Source organism: Engystomops pustulosus, chromosome 9 (assembly GCF_040894005.1).
Source record: "Engystomops pustulosus chromosome 9, aEngPut4.maternal, whole genome shotgun sequence".
NCBI lineage: Eukaryota > Metazoa > Chordata > Amphibia > Anura > Leptodactylidae > Engystomops > Engystomops pustulosus.
The window spans coordinates 88,804,630-88,827,656 of record NC_092419.1 but is presented as its reverse complement, the minus strand read 5'-3'; positions in this window follow the sequence as shown (position 1 = coordinate 88,827,656).

The window sequence follows — 23,027 nt, the reverse complement described above, 5'->3', positions numbered from 1 at the left end:
GTGCATTGGATGGAACAGGAGGCAGAGACAGGAGAGCACTGGTGGAAGTTGTTTTCACATTTCAATAGATTATCACGAAATTACAACAAAACTCTTGATGCTCACATGACCAACTTTGGGGTACAGCACTAGTCATGAGTGGACCCTTTAAAATACTGATCATGTCCAGGTAGAAAACCTGGACCAGAACTTATACCAGTAACAACTGCAATTGGTGCTGACGCCACTTGTCAACGGCATTAAAATCACTCTGGGTGCCGCCATTTTGGGAGGGTCGTTGCTCCCAATAACACAATGGATGGCCTAAGTATGGTGCTGGCATCAGTCGTTAACAGTGAGGTGGTTTTTGAGAAGTTAGGGCTTGGGACCGAGAGTCGGGTCCGGGGTTTAGGTCCTCTCAACACTATACAACCCATCTCTAGCCAAGGGGGAAAGAGCTGATACAATTGAACCGATATCGGGCTCAAAATGTTTGGTGAAAAAAAACTAGAATTAAGCATGGAAATTGCGAGTCCGAATAAATTTCAAAATATTTTTGTGGCTGAAAAAAAATTAATACTAATAAAGCTGGGTGAGGCCAAATCAAAGGAGTCAGAAGAAAGCCAACACCGCAGGGATATACTGATGTGAGGTAGAATGGAAAGCAGCTTCATAGTAGACCTCATGTTATACTGAATTTAATATTCAAGCATCATTCTTTCATGATGACTTTAAAGTTATCCTCTAAACATGGCAGCCACAACCAACCTAGTAAGTAAGAAATTGACCGGAAATAATTTAGCACTGAGATTTTGGTATTGTCGAAACCACAATCAAATCATGAGTAGATCATCTGCAATGAATATTTCTACCACTAGATGACGATACTATATGCTTGAAGTTATTATTAGAGCCTTTGAGTAGATGAATCATGTGCAAATACATCTCCCCTTGTGGCTGGAAATAGAACTGCATGTAGAAATCATTACAACAAGCACATTTGTATCTGAATAGTAATATTTTAGAGGTCTCCAAATCTGCCCAGGACTGGGTAGAGTAGTTACACCTTAAGTAAAGATTTTAGAAAAATATATTCCTAATTTAGGATATTATAATATATATACATATAGTCTACAATCTATCCGGACCTTTATGGCCATTACCAAAAATGTAATCACAAATTAACTATAAACAGATATATAAAAGGTCAGGAATGTTTCTTGAAGTGGTCCAAAAGGTCCAGTCACACCCCCATGGCCGATCTAGAGGGCGAACTCTCTGCACCCCCTTAAGTTAGGCCTATGGCTATAGCCTTAGATTTTAGGTAGCAGACCTTTACATGTGTTTTCTGAGATTCTAATGTATGTAATTTCAGTAGTTTCTTTTATGTATTCCGGTTTTACATATATCATTTATTAGAATGTGTCACAACCATTGTGGTCTATCCCCATATAGTGGGTTACACAATGTAGATTGAATTTTCATTTTCTTCTAAAAATAACATCAGATTGTGATTTGTAAGTGATATGGGACCACTATGTCACAAGGTATTGGGCACCAAACCACAAGGACTGTGATAATGTATGATGGGTAAGGAAATGAGAAAGAAGCCACAGACCACAAGAGCGATAGTAAATGAAACAAAACTGATGCGACATGAAGTGTATTGCTTCATGAAATGAATATCATATAGAACCAGAACATGACATAGTCCCTCAGGACCTGGATGTCATTTTCCCAACACTATTTAAAGGGTTTTCCACTTTCAGCAAATAATTGATATTGTTTGTGTAATGAAAAGTTATACAATGTTCCAATATATTTTCTGTATCAATTCCTCATGGTATTCTAGATCTCTGCTTGCTGTCATTCACCTGGTCATGTGATGTCACACAGGTGCACGGCTCGTTAGAACACACAGCTCTGATTACTCTCTGTGTTATAAGGAGCCGTGCACCTGTTTGACATTACATTATCAGGGATATAACGAGTCATGCACCTGTGTGACATCATATATGCAACATCCCCCACCGGGGCCTAGCCTTTTCTTGGGGCCTGGAGGCAGCCGGGGGCCCAGAATACCAGAGTGGCTGGCGGTCATGGCCTAGGCATGCTAGTGTCACAGTGCTTGGTATGGGGACCGGAGGGCTGCCCTACAGCCTGGCAGGTCTCCAGCGGGTGGTGTATGCAAGAAATATGGAGGGAGAGGCTGATGTACTGGTTCTCCCTGGGGAAACCCCTTAGTCCATAGTATGAGTCCCTTGGTGATGAATGGGGTGCCCTTGATGTTACAGCTAAAGATGTTACAACGATCTAGTACAGATATCGGATAATTGGATAGTCCGGATTACTGGAGTGGTCATGGAGAGTGGACCTCAGGAGTTTGTTCACCAGACTGGTTGCAGATGCAGGCTGGGAGGTAGTGTGTCCAATGCTGGAAGCTGCAGCTTTAATCCTAGGAGGTAGCTCTGTGTGAGACACTGAAGGTGTATCTCACAATGTCTCTGGTCACTCAGTGTTGTAGAAGAGATGCTCCTGTGTCAGGATCTGGGGCCTAAGCAGCCTGTGGTCAGAGCGTGTGCTCTGAGGTCTCTCTGGTAAGAGAGTTTGCTGCAAAGAGAGCTTGTCATTTCCTGTCCAAGGGTTTTGTTACACCCTGGTCAGGTGATCTCACTCTCCAATCACACTCTAGTTACAAAGGTGGAACATCATTGGATAATAACATTAAATAAGATTAACCCTTGCCTATCCAGGCAGTATCCACCGCTGCATAATTACCTCTATCTAGCTATATGACCCTGAAGTGAGTTGTACAGGCTCACTTGCTGGGGACACATAGACAAAGGGGATTATTTGTAACTACTCCTCTGCCTACACATCGGCAGGGGTGTTGCACATAGCCAGGGATATAATTCTGATCTAAAGAAGCATTTCTGATCTTAAGATTGTCATCGACATGAGACTATCTTATCGATGAGGATGCCAGGAGTTTATCCCTCACCTTTGACATTTGTTAGTAATGACTTATACTAAGGTTAACCTATTAATTTTAATTTCTCAAAAAAACTTAGTGATGGATGTATCCTGTTCAAGCACTCACAAATTCTGAACACAGTATATTTACTTTACAGTAGGAAGCTAATATCTCTCTGTTCGAATCCCAGAGGATGTTTATCAAAAGTTTATGCAACATAATTTCTTTTTGTTGTGCTGTGTGGCCTACAATCAAGTGGCTTGTGAGAGTCGTTCCTGATGTCCCAGTAATCAAGATACATTATCTTACATCCTTTTTCTGTCTGTAATTTGAACTTGAAATCAACATAAAAAAACCTTTAAATTGCAACACTTATCCGAAGTAAATTAGACAATTTATTTGTCAGATTTTAACATTTTAGGATGATTATTTTAGCTGGCTGCTTTTTTCATTTTCTTTTACATAATGGGGCAGATTTATCAAGCTGTCTGAAAGTCAGAATATTTCTAGTTGCCCACGGCAACCAATCACAGCTCCCCTTTAAAATATTCATGAGCACTGGTAAAATGAAAGCTGAGCTGTGATTGGTTGCCATGGGCAACTAGAAATATTCTGACTTTCAGACAGCTTGATAAATCTGCCCCAATATCTATAGCTATCTATATTTTTCCATATTACATTTTTCAAGTTGACTATATGCACCATAATCTGCTTTTCTTTATCTGACGGATGTTTTACTGTAGTCAACCATTTTCTATTAGAGGCAGGAATAAAACCAAGGGCAAGATCCATTGGGGCAGATTTACTTACCCGGTCCATTCGCAATCCAGAGGCGGGCTCTCCGACGCTGATTCGTGTATTCCGGCGATTCACTAAGGTAGTTCCCCTGATCTCCACTAGGTGTCCCTGCTGTGCTGAATTCCGTCAGAGTGCACTGAAGTTCACCAAGCCAGGCCGGGTGCAGGTAAGCGCGTGTCAAGCGACACATAATTTTTTTTTAAATACGGCGGTTTCTCCGAATCCGATGGGTTTTTCCAACGGCCAGGCCCCCTTATTTCCGTCGTGTGCATGCCGGCCCCGATGCGCCACAATCCGATCGCGTGCGCCAAAATCCCGGGGCAATTCAGGGAAAATCAGAGCAAAACTGTAAAATTCGGGTAACCCGGCGTAAAAACGCGATTCGGGCCCTTAGTAAATGACCCCCATTATGTTATTTGGTCTAACGAAGACCCTATTCCATTGCCGAAACGCGTTGCTTTCACATTACTTGATTAAATAAATGATTTTTTATGAATTTGATGTATCTCTCTATTCTGTATGAGGACCATGATAATATATTATGGAAGTGCATCTGCATCCCTGAAAGTTTATCACCACAACACATACACTGTCAGAGATGGCATCTATAAAATCACGCTCCATAAGGAAAAGGACTTTATTACGACATCTCCTGTCCATGTCTTATGACTGCAGAATTTGCTGCCTAGATGACTTCATCTTCACAATGTCAGGTCTTTTTCTGCATCTACCTCGATTTGTATTTCTGCCCTTATTTGGCAGCTTAGTTGTTGACTCGGATGGTTAACTATTGAACTTATTGGGGCACATTTACTTACAGGGTCACCGGAGTTCACAGTGCATTGCCGACAATGTCCGACATTGCACCGTGCCGTGACCGTGCGCCCAAAGTCATGAATGTGTCGCTTCCCCGCTCAGGTTCGGCAGAGATCACCATCTTTTTAGTGGTGCATCTAAGTGCTTGGGCTTGCGACACAATATGAAAGTTAAATATTGTGCTCAGTCTGAATCAGTCGGATCGTCCGATGGCACGCCCCCTAATTTGTGTCGCATGGAAGCCAGTACAGCTGCGCCACAATCCCAGGGTACACACTTATTAAATACCTGTGCAAGCTATTTTAGCCCTGAAAACGGTGCACAATCCGACACAAGTGTGTGTGCAACCCTAAGTAAATGAGCCCCATTGTGTTTGTTGGTCTGTTTGTCTTGTTACATGTCTGCACTGTGACTTAGAAAGGGATTGTCCTCATGGTTGTCCCTTATCACTAGGATATGCAAAGCAAAGTAGGCAGGTGCGGGTTTGGCGGGTTCAGTTTAGGGCTCATAGTCCTGTCTGTCTTCCTGGAGTTCTAGTCCCCATTACATTTACCCTGAAAATATCACACTTACTTACAATATTATTTATTGTTATTGCATTACTGTAATTCAGTAATTAATAAATTTGTATATAGGCCCTTTAAAAAAGCTTATAAAACCCCTCTCGATATACATCACCCCCCAATGTATTTAATTACATACAGCCCTCAATAATTTATTAACAAATAACCCCCAAATATTCAGCATGCTGCTGCTTTCACTCCTAATAGACACCTAATATGCCATTTATAAAAAAAATAAAATGTACTTACCTCCTATCAATCCCCAAGCAGTGACAACAGGACTTCTGGACTTCTCTGGATGGTTGGATGACTGTGTCATTGAGAGAACACAGCAGTTTCTCTTCTTCACCAACTCCCTGTTGAGTACATGTGCAGTTGACGTTTCTTTCTTCCAGTATGGTTCTTTCTAAAGTTTTTGTCAGAGCCATGGGTGGGTGATTTAGGTGACCGGACACTGAAGCCTTGCGCAGACTGCCCGCATTATAACCTGCCACGGTGCAATATTTGATTTCCCCTTTGGTGGTGGTGGAAGAGGACAACCCGTGACACAGAGGACAACAAGTACAATGGTTGCCTCAGGCAATACCCATCATAAGCAAAAGGAATCACTGAGCAGTAGCAAAATGTTTCTTTTTCATCATCCTGATGGGAAGATCAAAATTTGGCTCAAGCAGCAGAAATCAATGAACCCTTCATGTCAGGTGACAATAGGTCTGTCTGATGGAGATTGAGTTCTGCATATCCTGATAACTAGAAGATACCCTGGCATGCTATGATAGATTGCTGCAGTTCTGAAGGCCATAAAAGCACTAATGAACTACTAGATAGTTGCCTCTAATAAAGGGGTTTTCTATGTCATTTTTTTATATTAGTTTTATAACCCTACTTTATGATGTCACATACAAATTGATTCATAGTGTATTTTTTTCTTTTTTTATGTGTTTGGGGACCGCACAATGAAAGATGTTGGGTGCCTCGCTGTAGACAGCTCTTTTTCATAAGTCTCTGGCAGCAGAACAATTCCCTTTTTTTTTAGGGAAATAAACTTCAAAGCAAAGTGTTTATGCGTAAGGTAGTGTCACACTTGTACAAACTCTCAGAATTTCAAATGGGGCACAATTCAACCAGGAAGGCTTGAGAGAAGGTATTTTGGTGGTCTAGTTGATCAATTGACATGATCTATTGTCAGTAGTGATGTAATGATGGGTCAGTGTTATCTATATCAAGATATCACAACTGACAATAGATGATGTCACAGCTTATCTCCCCCCTCCTCCCTGTACAATGACCTCTATATAGATAACACTGACCCTTCATTACATCACTACTGACAGTAGATGATGTCACAGCTTATCTCCCCCCCTCCCTGTACAATGACCTCTATATAGATAACACTGACCCATCATTACATCACTACTGACAATAGATGATGTCACAGCTTATCTCCCCCCTTCCTGTACAATGACCTCTATATAGATAACACTGACCCATCATTACATCACTACTGACAATAGATGATGTCACAGCTTATCTCCCCCCTCCCTGTACAATGACCTCTATATAGATAACACTGACACATCATTACATCACTACTGAAGATAGATTATGTCAAAGCTTATCCCCTCCTCCCTGTACAATGACCTCTATAATAAATAACACTGACCCATCATTACATCACTACTGACAATAGATGATGTCACAGCTTATCTACTCCCCTACCTGTACAATAACCTCTATATAGATAACCCTGACCCATCATTACATCACTACTGACAAGAGATGATGTCACAGCCTATCCCGTCCCCCCTCCCTGTACAATGTCATTGTAATATCATAGTATCATAGTATATAAGGCTGGAAAGAAGACGCAAGTCCATCAAGTCCAACCTTTAAGAATTAAATAAATGTTTTATCCCCATAACCCGTGATTAGAGATAAGCGAACATACTCGTCCGAGCTTGATGCTCGTTCGAGCATTAGCGTACTCGAAACTGCTCGTTGCTCGGACGAATACTTCGCCCGCTCGAGAAAATGGCATCTCCCGCCGTTTTGCTTTTTGGCGGCCAGAAACAGAGCCAATCACAAGCCAGGAGACTCTGCACTCCACCCAGCATGACGTGGTACCCTTACACGTCGATAGCAGTGGTTGGCTGGCCAGATCAGGTGACCCTGGAATAGACTAGCCCCTGCCTGCGCTGCTCGGATCATTCTGTGTCTGGATGCCGCTAGGGAGAGAGCTGCTGCTGGTCAGGGAAAGCGTTAGGCTGTTCTATTAGAATAGTGTTAGGCAGGAGTGATTCTACAACAACCCAACAGCCCTTCTTAGGGCTACAATAACGTTATACATTTTTTTTTTTTATTTGCAGCTAGTACCATATTGTGAGGAATTTGCAGGGGGACTTGCTACCGTTGTGTTTAGCGCTTAGTGACGCACATATCCATCGCAAAGACCGAAGTGGAACAATTTATTAGGGGTTTGATTTCAATTAGGCACAGTCTGCCAGTTTCTTTTTATTTTACGTTTATTTTTTCATAACTCAGCGTCATCATCTCATCTGGCATAGCAGTGTGCTTTCATACTTGGCTAGAAAATAGCCATAGGAGAATCTAAACGGCTTACTTAGGCCTACAATAGCGTTATATATTTTATTTCTGGTTGATCTGCTGGTGGCTGGCCTTGCTGTAGTGCATCTACTACCATATTGTGAGGAATTTGCAGTGAGACTTGCGACCGTTGTGTTTAGCGCTTAGTGACGCACATATCCATCGCAAAGACCGAAGTGAGACAATTTATTAGGGGTTGGATTTCAATTAGGCACAGTCTGCCATTTACTTTTTATTTTACGTTTATTTTTTCATAACTCAGCGTCATCTCATCTGTCATAGCAGTGTGCTTTCATACTTGGCTAGAAAATAGCCATAGCAATAGGATAGCATTGTTTGGTTTTAAAAACTATAAAAAACACAAAAAAAAAAAAAAAATTAAAGTTATAACTTTCATCTTCAAAATGTTTAACCCGAGGGCTAGGGGTAGAGGACGAGGGCGGGGACGTGGGCGTCCAACTACTGCAGGGGTCAGAGGCCGTGGTCCTGGGCGGGGTAAGACACCACCTGCTGATGAGGGAGCAGGGGAACGCCGCAGAGCTACGCTCCCTAGGTTCATGTCTGAAGTTACTGGGACTCCTGGTAGAGCACTGTTGAGGCCAGAACAGTGTGAACAGGTGATGTCGTGGATTGCCGACAATGCTTCGAGCAATTTGTCCACCAGTCAGTCTTCCACGCAGTCCACCCATGTCACCGAAATCGGCACTCCTCCAGCTCCTGCACCTCAGCCTCCTCCCCCCCAGTCTGCCCCCTCCCAGGAAAATTTGGCATACTCTGAGGAACTGTTTTCTGGACCCTTCCCACAGTCACAAACCACTTGTCCGGTTGCTGCTGAGCAATTTTCCGATGCCCAGGTTTTCCACCAGTCGCAGTCTGTGGGTGATGATGACCTTCTTGACGTAGTGGAAGAAGTGTGTAAAGAGGTGTCCGACGATGAGGAGACACGGTTGTCAGACAGTGGTGAAGTTGTTGTCAGGGCAGGAAGTCCGAGGGGGGAGCAGACTGAGGGATCGGAGGATGATGAGGTGACAGACCCAAGCTGGGTTGAGAGGCCGGGTGAACACAGTGCTTCTGAGACGGAGAAGAGTCCTCGACCAGAACAGGTTGGAAGAGGCAGTGGTGGGGCCAGACGGAGAGGCAGGGCCAGAGCTGGTGCATCAGCGCCAAATGTGTCACGTAGTGAAGCTCCCGTGGCGAGGGCTCCCGCGGCGAGGGCTAGATTTTCAGAAGTCTGGAGGTTCTTTAAGGAAACACCGGATGACCGACGGACTGTGGTGTGCAACCTGTGCCAAACCAGGATCAGCAGGGGTTCCACCACTACTAGCTTAACTACCACCAGGATGCGCAGGCATATGAATGCTAAACACCCCACTCAGTGGCACCAAGCCCGTTCACCTCCGGCCGTGCACACCACTGTTCCTTCCCCTGTGTCAGCTGATAGTCAGCCCCCTGCCCAGGACCCTGGCACAAAAACCCCATCGTCGCCTCCACGATCCTCCACAGCATCCACCAGCGTTCAGCTCTCCATACCCCAGACGCTGGAGCGGAAACGGAAATATAGTGCAACCCACCCGCACGCCCAAGCCCTTAATGTCCACATCTCCAGATTGCTTAGCCTGGAGATGCTGCCCTATAGGCTAGTAGAGACCGAGGCCTTTCGCAACCTCATGGCGGCTGCCGCCCCTCGGTATTCGGTCCCCAGCCGCCACTACTTTTCCCGATGTGCCGTCCCAGCCCTGCACCAGCATGTGTCAGACAACATCATCCGTGCCCTGACCAACGCCGTTTCTGACAAGGTCCACCTGACCACGGACACGTGGACGAGTGCTGCCGGGCAGGGCCACTATATATCGCTGACGGCACATTGGGTTAACTTGGTGGAGGCTGGGACCGAGTCTGACCCTGCGGCTGGTCATATACTGCCGACGCCGAGGATTGCGGGGCCTACCTCGGTCCAGGTCTCAAAGGACTACTATGCCTCCTCCTCCTCCCACCCCTCCTCCACCTCCTCCTCCGAACTACTATCCGTGGGCAAGGCGCCATCAGTCGCTAGCTCTAGGCACAGCAGCAGTGCCGTCGCTAAGCGACAGCAGGCGGTGCTCAAACTGCTGAGCCTAGGCGATAAAAGGCACACCGCCCAAGAACTATTACAGGGCATCACGGCGCAGACTGATCTGTGGCTGGCACCGCTGAACCTGAAGCCAGGCATGGTTGTGTGTGACAACGGCCGTAACCTGGTGGCGGCTCTGCAACTCGGCAGACTGACACATGTGCCATGCCTGGCCCATGTGTTAAATCTGATAGTTCCGCGTTTCCTCAAGACATACCCCAATCTGTCTGATTTGCTCACGAAGGTGCGCCGCATCTGTGCGCATTTCAGGAAGTCCAGCACAGATGCTGCCACTCTCAGGGCAGCGCAGCGCCGCCTCCAACTGCCCGCTCACCGACTGTTGTGCGACGTGCCCACGAGGTGGAATTCAACATTAACCATGTTATCCAGAGTTTACCAGCAGCGCAGAGCGATTGTAGACTGCCAGATGTCAACTTCCACCAGAACTGGTAGTCAGGTCAGTCAGCTTCTTCAAGTCTACAATGAGGAGTGGACGTGGATTTCTGATATCTGTCAGGTGCTGAGTAACTTTGAGGAGTTAACACAGATGGTCAGTGGCGATGCCGCCATCATCAGCCTCACCATCCCGCTGCTTGGCCTGTTGAAAAACTCTCTGATCAGCATGAAGTCGGAAGCTTTGCGCTCGTCACTAGAGACGGGGGAAGAAGATTCCCTTGTTGATAGCCAAAGCACCCTCAGGTCTGTTTCTCAGCGCATATCGGAGGAGGTGGAGGAGGATGAGGAGGAAGAGGAGGAGAATGTTGGCGAGACACAAGAGGGGACCATTGTTCAGTCCTTCACTGTTCAGCGTGTATGGGCAGAAGAAGAGGAGTTGGAGGAGTTGGAGGAGGAGGAAATGGGCAGTCAGGCAAGTGAGGGGAGTGAATACTTGCGCGTTGGGACTCTGGCGCATATGGCAGATTTCATGCTAGGCTGCCTATCCCGTGACCCTCACGTTCAAAGAATTTATTCCAGCACCGATTACTGGGTATTCACTCTCCTGGACCCACAGTACAAGCAAAATCTTTCCACTCTCATCCCTGGAGAGGAAAGGAGTGTGAGAATGCATGAATACCAGCAGGCCCTGGTGCACAAGCTGAAACAGTATTTCCCTTCTGACAGCGCAAGCGGCAGAGTGCGTAGTTCTGCGGGACAAGTAGCGAGGGACAGTAGGCGAGCAGGCAGCTTGTCCAGCACTGGCAAGGGTACGCTTTACAAGGCTTTTACCAGCTTTATGTCACCCCAGCAAGACACTGTCACCTGTCCCCAGTCTCGGCACAGTAGGGCTGATCTTTACAGAAAGATGGTGAGGGAGTACGTAGCTGACCATACCATCGTCTTAAATGATCACACAGCTCCCTACAACTACTGGGTTTCAAAGCTGGACATGTGGCACGAACTGGCGCTGTACGCCTTGGAGGTTCTTGCCCGCCTTGCCGCTAGCGTGTTGTCCGAGCGGGTTTTCAGTGCAGCTGGTGGCATCATCACCGATAAGCGTACACGCCTGTCGACTGACAGCGCTGACAGGCTGACGCTTATTAAGATGAATAAAGCCTGGATTTCTCATAATTTCCAATCTCCACCAGGTGAAGGAAGCTCAACCTGAATAATTTATGCACTCCTCCTCATTTTCCTCCTTCTCCTCCTCTTTGTACACTAAAGCAGAGGAAACTGGCTATTTTTTGACAGGGCCCACTGGCTCTAGCTATAGTACTTTATGCATTTAATTTTTCTGGAGGGCCACCTACCCGGTCCTCTGTTTTAAACAATTTTTGGGAGTGCCACATACAGGCACTCAATCTATTCAATTTTTCTGGAGGGCCACCTACCTGCTCCTCTGGTTTGAAAACTTTTTTGGACTGCCACATACAGGCACTCAATCTATTAAATTTTTCTGGAGGGCCACCTACCTGCTCCTCTGGTTTGAAAACTTTTTTGGACTGCCACATACAGGCACTCAATCTATTCAATTTTTCTGGAGGGCCACCTACCTGCTCCTCTGGTTTGAAAACTTTTTTGGACTGCCACATACAGGCACTCAATCTATTTCATTTTTCTGGAGGGCCACCTACCTGCTCCTCTGGTTTGAAAACTTTTTTGGACTGCCACATACAGGCACTATCCAAATTAAATTGTCTCCATAGCAGCCTCCACACGTTGTCTCCATTGCTACCTCCAAAAGTCGTGCATATAGCTGCCTCCATACATCGTCCCCTTATCAAGCGAGGTGTGTCAGGCAGAAATTTGGGTTGTTTTCATGGATTCCACATCAAAGTTGTTAACTTTGTCGCCACCCTGCTGTGTTATCCACAAAATATACTGGCAAACTTTAATGATTAACCGATAATCAACCTGAAGTTGCAATCATAGCAGCGCAATATGGATGCCCCATACTGTCGCTCTTAATCATGGAACAATTTCCATAAAAACAATTAAAAATAGAACCACTATGCTATTCCATTATTCCTAGGTGAAATATTCAAACGACCCGGCCTGCTTTGAAAATTATAATTTTTTCAAAGTAAACGCTTCTGGCCCCCAGGCCCATTTTGGGTGGGGAGGAGCCGAGAGACAGGGGCTTGGACAGGCGAAATCTCGCCTGGCAGTGGACCGCCAGCTCCATCCCAAGATTAGGCAGCCTCAGAGGCATCCATGCATGCTGCCCCTGCTGTTTTCTGTCCATTTTGCCTCCACGATCCTCCACAGCGTCCACCAATGTCTCATTTCAACTCTCTATACCCCAGACGCTGGAGCACGAGAGGATATGCAGCACATCATCCCCTTATCAAACGAGCTGTGTCAGGCAGAATTTTCAGGTGTTTCACCAGATACATAGTGGAACTCGGCCCATCTGTCGCCGCCATGCTGGAGACCTGAAGTTGCAATCATAGCAGCGCAATATGAATGCCCCATACTGTCGCTCTTAATCATGGAAGTCATCTCCATGGCTGCCTCCACATGTTGTACCCTTATCAAAAGAGCTGTGTCAGGCTCATTTTTAGGGTGTTTCACCAGATACGTTAAGGAACTTGGTCACTATGTCGCCACCATGCTGTGTTATCGACTAAATATACCGTCAACCTTTTGTTCACATAGGAAATCATTTCACCTCCCTTGGTGAAACCTGAGTCCATTTAGGGTATGTCGCCATGAGACTCTCTAGCCTGCCACTGCTGCCGCTGCCTCTGCATGCCGTCCCCTATAGTGTCAGGGTCAATTATTGCGTGTTTTAGATGCTATCTAGCCTCATTCGGTCACTCTGTCATGGCCATGCTGTTGCCCATAATTTTGGCATAATGTTGCGATTAAGCAGCCTCAGAGGCATCCATGCATGCTGCCCCTGCTGTTTCCTGTCCATTACCGTGGTGTTTCCATCCTTTTCTGAGGTTCCCAGGTGTTTGGCTAAGCTTCCCTGTGCAGAGCCTTGGTCCCCTTGAAAAATGCTCGAGTCTCCCATTGACTTCAATGGGGCTCGTTATTCGAGACGAGCACTCGAGCATCGGGAAAATTTGTCTCGAATAACGAGTACCCGAGCATTTTAGTGCTCGCTCATCTCTACCCGTGATATTTTTTTTCTCCAGAAAGTCATCCAGGCCTCTCTTGAACATGTACATAGAGTCCGCCATAACAACCTCCTGCGGCAGAGAGTTCCATAGTCTCACTGCTCTTACAGTAAAGAACCTTTGTCTATGGTGATGGTAAAATCGCCTCTCCTCTAGGCGTAGAGGATGTCCCCTTGTCCTGGTCACAGACCGAGGTATAAAAAGATCTTTGGAGAAATCCTTGTACTGTCCGTTCAGGTATTTGTACATTGTAATGAGGTCTCCCCTCAGTCGTCTTTTTTTTAAACTGAATAATCCCAAATTTTGTAATCTGTCACTGTATTCTAGTTCCCCCATTCCCCTAATAATCCTGGTTGCTCTCCTCTGCACCCGTTCCAGCTCTACTATATCCTTTTTATACACTGGTGCCCAAAACTGTACACAATATTCCATGTGTCCAGGGATTTGTATAAGGGCAGAACTATGTCTTTATCATGAGAATCTATTCCTCTCTTGATACATCCCATTATTTTATTTGCTTTAGCAGCAGCCGCCTGGCTCTGGTCACTAAAATTAAGTTTACCATCCACCAATACCCCCAAGTCCTTTTCAGCTTCAGTTTCACTAAGTAATTGACCGTTTAGAACATAATTATACTTTTTGTTTCCATGGCCCAAGTGCATAACTTTACATTTATCTACATTAAACCTCATCAACCATTTCTCTGCCCATCCTTTAAGCTTCCACAAATCCCACTGTAATGCTAAACTATCGACCTCAGTATTTATTACTTTACACAGCTTAGTATCATCTGCAAATATTGAAACTTGACTGTGTAAACCCACTACAAGGTCATTAATAAAAATATTAAAAAGAAGTGTCCACAATACTGACCCCTGTGGGACTCCACTGGTAACATCAACCCAATCTGAGATGTGCCATTAATGATGACCCTCTGTTTTCTATCACTAAGCCAATTACTTACCCAAATACACAGATTTTCTCCTATTCCCAGCAGTCTCATTTTATATACCAACCTTTTATGTGGCACGGTGTCAAATGCCTTTGAAAAGTTCAGATATACAACATCCACAGCGTCCCCCAGATCCAGTCTTGAACTTACCTCCTCGTAGAAACCAATCAGATTAGTCTGACAGGACCGATCTCTCATAAACCCATGCTGACGCTGGGTTATAAGGTTGTGCACAGTGAGATACTCCAGGATAGCATCTCTAATAAACCCCTCAAATATTTTCCCCACCACAGCAGTTAGACTCACGGGTCTGTAGTTTCCAGGATCGCTATTTGATCCTTTTTTGTATATTGGTACCACATTTGCTATGCGCCATTCCTGTGGAACATAACCAGTCCTCAGTGAATCTTCAAATATTAAAAATAACGGTTTTTCTATCCCCGTACATAATTCATGCAGAACCCGGTGGTGTATGCCATCTGGCCCAGGTGATTTATCAATCTTAGTGGTTGCGAGGCGGCGCCATACCTCTTCCTGGCTTAAACTGTTGACATTATAAAAAGAATTAACATTATTCCTCATTGTGTCTTCCACCAGGGGATTTTCCTGGGTAAAGACAGTTGAGAAGGCGACATTCAGTAGATTGGCCCTTTCCTCATCTCCTTCCACCATGACCCCCATGTTATTTCTAAGGGGGCCCACACTCTCTGTTTTTAGTTTCTTATCATTTATATACTTGAAAAATAATTTGGGATTATTTTTGCTCTCCCTGGCAATATTTCTCTCAGTCTCTATTTTTGCGGCCTTTATCTGCTTTTTACAGGATTTATTTTTCTCTCTATAATCCTGTAATGCCTCATCACTACCTTCACGTTTTAGCACCTTAAACGCTTTATCTTTCTCGCTTATTGCTTTCCTTACAAGACTAGTTTCTTGTTCCTTTTATGCTTTTTCCCATAAGGTATGTGTTTCTTACAGGACTTTTTGAGAATATATGAGAAAAAGTTGATATTATGATCACTATTCCCCAGGTTCCCCCCAACCTGTAGTTTTGATACCCTATCAGGTCTATTGGTAAGGATAAGGTCCAGCAGTGCCCCCCTCTTGTTGGCTCCAGGACTAGTTGCGACAGGTAATTGTCTTTTGTTGTTGACAAGAACCTGCTGCCTTTGAAGGACCTGCAGGTTTCTGCCCCCCAGTCGATATCTGGGTAATTGAAGTCTCCCATGATAAGTACTTCACCTTGCTTTGAAGCCGCATTCATTTCACTTATCAGCATTTCCTCTGCTGCCTCCATTATATTTGTAGCCTTATAACAAACCCCTAGTTATATTTTAAAATTCACATATAAACAAACCCCTCCCCCTTTTTTATTTATATCATCCTTTCTAAAAAAAACTATAACCATCTATAGTAACAGCCCAGTCATAGCTACTGTCCAGCCATGTCTCGCTGATACCCACTATATCATATTTCCTCTCCAACATCAAGAGTTCCAGTTCCTCCATTTTGTTTGTGAGGCTTCTGTCATTTGTGTACATACACTTTATATGGTTTTCCCTGTCTGTATTCCTTTTGTCCTTATTCCCCAATCTCATTCCAGCCCCCCTTCCTCCCCCATGGACTATGACTCTTCCTCTATATAGATAACACTGACCCATCATTACATCACTACTGACAATAGATGATGTCACAGCTTATCTCCTCTCCCTCCCTGTACAATGACCTCTATATAGATAACACTGACCCATCATTACATCAATACTGACAATAGATGATGTCACAGCTTATCTCCTCTCCCTCCCTGTACAATGACCTCTATATAGATAACACTGACCCATCATTACATCACTACTGACAAAAGATGATGTCACAGCTTATCTCCTCCCCCTCCCTGTACAATGACCTCTATAAAGATAACACTGACCCATCATTACATCACTACTGACAATAGATGATGTCACAGCTTATCCCCCCACCTGTACAATGACCTCAATATAGATAACACTGTCCCATCATTACATCACTACTGACAATAGATGATGTCACAGCTTATCTCTTCCCCTTCCCTGTACAATTACCTCTATATAGATAACACTGACCCATCATTACATCACTACTGACAATAGATGATGTCACAGCTTATCTCTTTCCCCTCCCTGTACAATGACCTCTATATAGATAACACTGACCCATCATTACATCACTACTGACAATAGATGATGTCACAGCTTATCTCCTCCCCCTCCCTGTACAATGATGTCTATATAGATATCACTGACCCATCACTACATCACTACTGACAATAGATGATGTCACAGCTTATCTCCTCTCCCTCCCTGTACAATGACCTGTATATAGATAACACTGACCCATCATTACATCACTACTCACAATAGATGATGCCACAGCTTATCCCCCCACCTGTACAATAACCTCAATATAGATAACACTGACCCATCATTACATCACTACTGACAATAGATGATGTCACAGCTTATCTCCTTCCCCTCCCTGTACAATGACCTATGTATAGATTACACTGACCCATCATTGCATCACTACTGACAATAGATGATGTCACAGCTTATCTCCTCCCCCTCCCTGTACAATGACCTTTATATAGATAACACTGACCCATCATGACATCACTACTGACAATAGATGATGTCGCAGCTTCTCTCCTCCTCCCTGTACAATGACCTCTATATAGATAACACTGACCCATCATTACATCACTACTGACAATAGATGATGTCACAGCTTATCTCCTCCCCTCCCTGTACAATGACCACTATATAGTTAAAACTGACCCATCATTATATTACTACTGACAATAGATGATGTCACAGATTATCTCCTCCCCTTCCCTGTACAATTACCTCTATATAGATAACACTGACCCATCATTATATCACTACTGACAATAGATGATGTCACAGCTTATCTCCTCCTCCTCCCTGTACAATGACCTCTATATAGATAACACTGACCCATCACCACATCACTACTGACAATAGATGATGTCATAGCCTATCCCGTCCCCCCTCCCTATACAATGACCTCTATATAGATAACACTGACCCATCACCACATCACTACTGACAATAGATGATGTCACAGCTTATCTCCTCCCCCCTCCCTGTACAATAACCTCTATATAGATAACCCTGACCCATCATTGCATCACTACTGACAATAGATGATGTCACAGCTTATCTCCTCTCCCTCCCTGTACAATGACCTGTATATAGATAACACTGACCCATCATTACATCACTACTCACAATAGATGATGCCACAGTTTATCCCCCCACCTGTACAATGACCTCAATATAGATAACACTGACCCATCATTACATCACTACTGACAATAGATGATGTCACAGCTTATCTCCTTCCCCTCCCTGTACAATGACCTCTGTATAGATTACACTGACCCATCATTGCATCACTACTGACAATAGATGATGTCACAGCTTATCTCCTCCCCCTCCCTGTACAATGACCTTTATATACATAACACTGACCCATCATGACATCACTACTGACAATAGATGATGTTGCAGCTTCTCTCCTCCTCCCTGTACAATGACCTCTTTATAGATAACACTGACCCATCATTACATCACTAGTGACAATAGATGATGTCACAGCTTATCTCCTCCTCCTCCCTGTACAGTGACCTCTATATAGATAACACTGACCCATCACCACATCACTACTGACGATAGATGATGTCACAGCCTATCCCGTCCCCCCTCCCTGTACAATGACCTCTATATAGATAACACTGACCCATCACCACATCACTACTGACAATAGATGATGTCACAGCTTATCTCCTCCCCCCTCCCTGTACAATAACCTCTATATAGATAACCCTGACCCATCATTGCATCACTACTGACAATAGATGATGTCACAGCTTATCTCCTGTCCCTGTACAATGACCTCTATATAGATAACACTGACCCATCATTACATCACTACTGACAGTAGATGATGTCACAGCTTATCCCCCCCCCCTGTACAATGACCTCTACATAAATAACACTGACCCATCATTACATCACTACTGACAATAGATGATGTCACAGCTTATCTCCTTCCCCTCCCTGTACAATGACCTATGTATAGATTACACTGACCCATCATTGCATCACTACTGACAATAGATGATGTCACAGCTTATCTCCTCCCCCTCCCTGTACAATGACCTTTATATAGATAACACTGACCCATCATGACATCACTACTGACAATAGATGATGTCGCAGCTTCTCTCCTCCTCCCTGTACAATGACCTCTTTATAGATAACACTGACCCATCATTACATCACTAGTGACAATAGATGATGTCACAGCTTATCTCCTCCTCCTCCCTGTACAATGACCTCTATATAGATAACACTGACCCATCATTACATCACTACTGACAATAGATGATGTCACAGCTTATCTCCTCCCCTCCCTGTACAATGACCTCTATATAGATAACACTGACCCATCACCACATCACTACTGACAATAGATGATGTCACAGCTTATCTCCTCCCCCCTCCCTGTACAATAACCTCTATATAGATAACCCTGACCCATCATTGCATCACTACTGACAATAGATGATGTCACAGCTTATCTCCTGTCCCTGTACAATGACCTCTATATAGATAACACTGACCCATCATTACATCACTACTGACAGTAGATGATGTCACAGCTTATCCCCCCCCCTGTACAATGACCTCTACATAAATAACACTGACCCATCATTACATCACTACTGATAATAGATGATGTCACAGCTTATCTCCTTCCCCTCCCTGTACAATGACCTATGTATAGATTACACTGACCCATCATTGCATCACTACTGACAATAGATGATGTCACAGCTTATCTCCTCCCCCTCCCTGTACAATGACCTTTATATAGATAACACTGACCCATCATGACATCACTACTGACAATAGATGATGTCGCAGCTTCTCTCCTCCTCCCTGTACAATGACCTCTTTATAGATAACACTGACCCATCATTACATCACTAGTGACACTAGATCATGTCACAGCTTATCTCCTCCTCCTCCCTGTACAATGACCTCTATATAGATAACACTGACCCATCATTACATCACTACTGACAATAGATGATGTCACAGCTTATCTCCTCCCCTCCCTGTACAATGACCACTATATAGATAAAACTGACCCATCATTATATTACTACTGACAATAGATGATGTCACAGATTATCTCCTCCCCTTCCCTGTACAATTACCTCTATATAGATAACACTGACCCATCATTATATCACTACTGACAATAGATGATGTCACAGCTTATCTCCTCCTCCTCCCTGTACAATGACCTCTATATAGATAACACTGACCCATCACCACATCACTACTGACAATAGATGATGTCACAGCCTATCCCGTCCCCCCTCCCTATACAATGACCTCTATATAGATAACACTGACCCATCACCACATCACTACTGACAATAGATGATGTCACAGCTTATCTCCTCCCCCCTCCCTGTACAATAACCTCTATATAGATAACCCTGACCCATCATTGCATCACTACTGACAATAGATGATGTCACAGCTTATCTCCTCTCCCTCCCTGTACAATGACCTGTATATAGTTAACACTGACCCATCATTACATCACTACTCACAATAGATGATGCCACAGTTTATCCCCCCACCTGTACAATGACCTCAATATAGATAACACTGACCCATCATTACATCACTACTGACAATAGATGATGTCACAGCTTATCTCCTTCCCCACCCTGTACAATGACCTCTGTATTGATTACACTGACCCATCATTGCATCACTACTGACAATAGATGATGTCACAGCTTATCTCCTCCCCCTCCCTGTACAATGACCTTTATATAGATAACACTGACCCATCATGACATCACTACTGACAATAGATGATGTCGCAGCTTCTCTCCTCCTCCCTGTACAATGACCTCTTTATAGATAACACTGACCCATCATTACATCACTAGTGACAATAGATGATGTCACAGCTTATCTCCTCCTCCTCCCTGTACAGTGACCTCTATATAGATAACACTGACCCATCACCACATCACTACTGACAATAGATGATGTCACAGCCTATCCCGTCCCCCCTCCCTGTACAATAACCTCTATATAGATAACCCTGACCCATCATTGCATCACTACTGACAATAGATGATGTCACAGCTTATCTCCTCCCCCCTCCCTGTACAATAACCTCTATATAGATAACCCTGACCCATCATTGCATCACTACTGACAATAGATGATGTCACAGCTTATCTCCTGTCCCTGTACAATGACCTCTATATAGATAACACTGACCCATCATTACATCACTACTGACAGTAGATGATGTCACAGCTTATCCCCCCCCCCCTGTACAATGACCTCTACATAAATAACACTGACCCATCATTAATCACTACAGGTTCAGAATACACTAACTATAGAAAACATTTTTAAAATGTTTATGGTACCTATAAAATATAGAAGGTTCTGTTACATCTATTATATGTCTTCTTTTTTCATAGAATCCCTAATCATGTCCCTTATAAAGGGGTCTGTCAGGCTTTAGTTCTGGTTGATGGCAGGAATATTTCTGTTTGCTTTATCGTTTATCTGTAACTGTGACAGAAGTGTGAACTTAGCCCAAAGTATAAACACTAGTAACCAGACGTTCTAGGTTCAGAGACTAGATGTCATTCCACTTTTTTTGTAGAAGGCTAAGCAAACTTTTAAAAATTACTGATACGGCACAGATTGGTTCCGTATCTGTGGCAACACAATCATGTGACCCCTCAAAGGGTGGGGAAAAACTATTTAAATCATTTCCAGTCTTCTGTTTTCATACAGATTTGTGACATTTTTGGCTTCATTGTTTCAGGCGTTGGAACAGAACATGATCACATGCAGTTAGTGTAAGGTGTAAAACTGTAGTAACATGCACAGGACACAACACAGTAGATGGAGCTATCTACTTTCAACTCAGTGACGCATGTTATTGATATCAAAAAGCCAGAAAAAGCAGTGTGTCACTGACATAATGGGTTCAGAAAAACATAACAAATTTTATTTGTATCAAACACTGAACACAAACACATATCTAAAATCAATTAAAATTGTACCGAAGTACATACAATTCTCTACCATGTTGTGCACTGTAGTTGGTGCAGAAACAAGACACCTCCTGAATGGGCAAAATATACCCAAGCCACCCCTAAGTATTGAAAAAACAGGTATAAAGTGCAAATGCATATATCAAGCTGCCATAAAGGTAAATGCGAGGTAAATGGATGCCTACAATGCAATCATAGTATACATTCAATACAGGTAATGGAGGCAAACCCTAGTGCAAAATACAGATAACCTGGCAATAAGCCAGTAAAATAGCAGCATACAAACGGGGTGGTAAAGTGGTCAGGAGGTGGAGGGCTCCCCACGCGTTACGTCTCCAACTGGAGACTTCCTCAGGGGTAAAAGGGCCTCCATTACCTGTATTGAATGTATACTATGATTGCATTGTAGGCATCCATTTACCTCGCATTTACCTTTATGGCAGCTTGATATATGCATTTGCACTTTATACCTGTTTTTTCAATACTTAGGGGTGGCTTGGGTATATTTTGCCCATTCAGGAGGTGTCTTGTTTCTGCACCAACTACAGTGCACAACATGGTAGATAATTGTATGTACTTCGGTACAATTTTAATTGATTTTAGATATGTGTTTGTGTTCAGTGTTTGATACAAATAAAATTTGTTATGTTTTTCTGAACCCATTATGTCAGTGACACACTGCTTTTTCTGGCTTTTTGATTACTTGTTTTGAGTGTGTCGACCATTACTTTTTTGGCGTTACACTTTGCTGTGCAAGGTTCATTTTTCTTTGATTGTGCATGTTATTGATATGAAGCTGTATAAGTGATTTAGACGGGAGACGGTGCGACGTCACTGCATTCTGCATTTCATAGATATCATTTCAAAGTCCTTATGGACGAAATGCATTAGGGCATGCATAATAAGAGCGTCTCATATCAGGAAAAGCTATTGTGGGGTGCTACCCCTAAAGGGGTATTCTCACCTGGGCATTCACATTCAGTTTCATTAAACTGCCATATATAAACATTTCTTCAATTAGATGTTATAAAAAAAATGTTCCTGTGTGAAGATAATTTCCCATAAATGTAGTCCCTTTGTAAGAAGACTGTGCCCTTGGATACGACCACCTCTGCTTGAGGGATTGCACAAAGAAACAAAAGGTTTCTGTATATGAAATGTCCGGGAGTTGCTGCATGTCCCACACCCATCCTGTGGTAATGAACGCTGAAGCCAAGCGGTCGGACAGTACTTAATAGCGCATGTCTGGCCACCGCTGCCTTAATGTGAGGTGGTCGTATCCGAGGAAGCTATCTCATTTCTAACGGACAAGACTACATTTATGAGAAATTATCTTCACACAGGAACATTTTTTTTATTAACATCCAATTGAAGAAATGTTTACATATGGCAAATGAATTGAATTAAATATGAATGCCCAGATGGGAAAACCCCTTTAAGCACAGGAGTCTGTATCATGAGGACTAGGTGTAAGCCCTTGAGACTTCTAGTGACACT